This window comes from Cyprinodon variegatus, unplaced genomic scaffold (genome assembly GCF_000732505.1).
Source record: "Cyprinodon variegatus isolate N-32 unplaced genomic scaffold, C_variegatus-1.0 Scaffold370, whole genome shotgun sequence".
Classification (NCBI taxonomy): Eukaryota; Metazoa; Chordata; class Actinopteri; order Cyprinodontiformes; family Cyprinodontidae; genus Cyprinodon; species Cyprinodon variegatus.
Window position 1 is genome coordinate 449,766 of NW_015150823.1, and position 2,786 is coordinate 452,551.

A 2,786-nucleotide genomic window follows, 5' to 3' on the forward strand; every position below is an offset into this window, starting at 1 on the left:
GATAATGTAATAGCAATGTGTTAGTATAACAACAGTAATTTTTTAGATACATGTGACATCAGCTCTTCATCTGCAGGATTATAAGTCTAAAAGTTATGATTACAAATAAGAAGGTCCAAACTTTGCCACAGTAGTAGTACAAATTCACAAATGCACAAATATATCCATTAGGGGCGAGTATTGGCATAGGTGTTGCAATATGATCCGATATTATCACGATACTGCAATATCACTATTGCAATATTTTTTCCCAGCTATCAAAATTAAATGTATAGATAAAAAGGTACAGTAAGTGCTGTATATGTTCATCAGAAGATATTGATTATTTAGTAAGTTTGATATCCATGTTGTTTGGGGTTTGAGTGTGACTGCCTCAACTACAGATGGTGCTGCGCCACACAGCAAAAGGGCTACACAGCGCCATCTATCAGAGTGGAAGTGCAGAGGTAGCCCTTTTTCCCCTCATTGTTTTAGATAAAAAATGTTCAGTTTTATTTACCCTAGGGGTGTAAATCACACCTATCATGGCTATTCGATTCAGTTCAATACTCAAGAATACACCACGATACGATACGATTAATTGGTCTTTTTTTTTATATATACTTTACAGACTAGACAATATTTCAAATTTGAAATACATCAATGAAAGCTGTAATATCGTTATGCATTTCTTTGAGACACAACAGCAAATAACAGAAGTAGAAAAGTTGCACTCCACCTATTCCTATTAAAACCTCATTCACGGAAAAAGTATAATGCCGCTGCGTTATAGATTCTGAAAGGCTTTGCATGGAAAAAATCCAGCACAAAATCAGTGCAATGAGTGCAGTGGAATACCTCGGCTCCAGACGTTCCCGCCCCCTCCACAAACGCTCTGCTGTACCACTTCCAAATTGTAGCTGACCGCAGACAGGAGGCCAGCTTGGTTTGTTTTTATGACCGAAATTGCGGAAAACAACTCGTGAAGTTTGACCCTCTACAAGAGTGAGGTGCGCGAGAACGCTGGGACCCTTTTTTCCACCTGGATCTCCGCTCTTTTTGGCCCTCATGTCCCTCCGTTGGACTAAACTTGCCCCCACTTCCTCACCGCCTCAGCTGTATCTAGACCCACAGTGTATATATAAAATGTTTGTGTCAAGCTCACTGCAATACACTGCTGTAAGAGTATAACCAGGAAGCGAGGTAGGAGGGCAAAATAGGTTTAGCGCCACCGCAGCACGGGAGGGAGAATTACGCCCAGGAGCAAATGGATAAAAATAGACCGGAGGAAAAAAAAAAACATGAATCGATTCTCTTGCGGACGTATCGATGCATCGGATCGTCGGCTGTTGGATCGATGCATCGATACAAAACCATTATTATTTACACCCCTAATGTATACTAGGAACTGAAAGATTGTTAATATGTTGGGCAGCGGAAAATTACGATATAACACCAAATCGATTTTTTTTTTCTCCAGACCCCTAATAGCCATTGCAAGTTTACAAATCATAAATTAAAGAGTATGAATCACGAAATTAGGAGGAACAATCACAAATTTACTAAAATGAATCATAAGTACAAATCATGTTTACAGATGAAAATAAAAAAATTATTAGTAAGAATAGCATGTTTATAAGTACAAATAACACATTTACAAGTATGAATCCCAGATTTATGAATATTAATTTGTGTTCAAAAAATTTACGGATTAAACATGTAAGAATGTGAATCACATATTTATGAGTATTATTTTATGGGTGGTAAATGTGTGATCTGTACTTCTAGTCTTGTAAAATTGTGACTTGATAACTTGTGCTGGTATAATCTAAACTTGTATTCTCACAGATGTAGATCTGAAGGAACAAATGCTAATTTTCTATTATTGGCTTTCATTTACAAATTAATACGTAAGATGATTAGGGCCACTGGATAAAAAAAAAAGTGAAAAAAATGATTTTTAAATATTATTTCAGTTTAGTATGGGAAAAAAGTCAGAATTTAGACTTTTTTTCTCAGAATTCTCTCACTAAAGTCATAAAACGTTTTTTAAAGATGTGTATTAGCATTCTTTAGTGAGTTAAGCATAGAAATAAGAAATTTTAGTTCCATAATCACATTATTTAAACACATTTAATATATATGTTTTCGCATGCGCGGTACTGATCGTGTTTCGGCGTCGTTGCTGCGCAGTGCGCGATCAGTGTGCGCGCGCACAAGCATAGCAACGGCATAGCAACCAGCTCCAACAGAAAAAAAACATGGCGACCCAGCGAGAGAGAGACGCGGCGGAATATCTAAAGAAACACAGGATTACTGAACTCATGGACGACATGATGAGCATGCTGCTGTTTCACAGACCTGGTTAGAGTTTATTTCCTCCCCAAACACAATATTCATCATTGTCGTTGTTAGCAATTACTTCCTGCTAGTTCATGGATTTTTCTCATTTTACTTCACAGATAAAAGTTCTGGAAGTTGGAACCAAGTGATTTATGTTTTATGTTTTTTAGCATCCTTTCTAGTATCTAAACCTATCTATGAAAAAAATCTAAATTAAATTGAGATCTGTGGTATTACTGAGTGGAGAAAAAAAAGTGTGGAAAAAGAAAGGTTCAAGACTCAAAGCCCAAAACTGTTAACTATTAATCACCAGGGGCGGATTTAGGAAATTTGGGGCCCTAGGCAAAGACAGGCAGGGGGCCCTTTGGATTGAGAAGACAACAAATAAAACAGACCCATTATACAGATAGAGAAATTCTAATAGAATAGACATCCATTTTTTATTCTACATTTAGTCCCTCTCT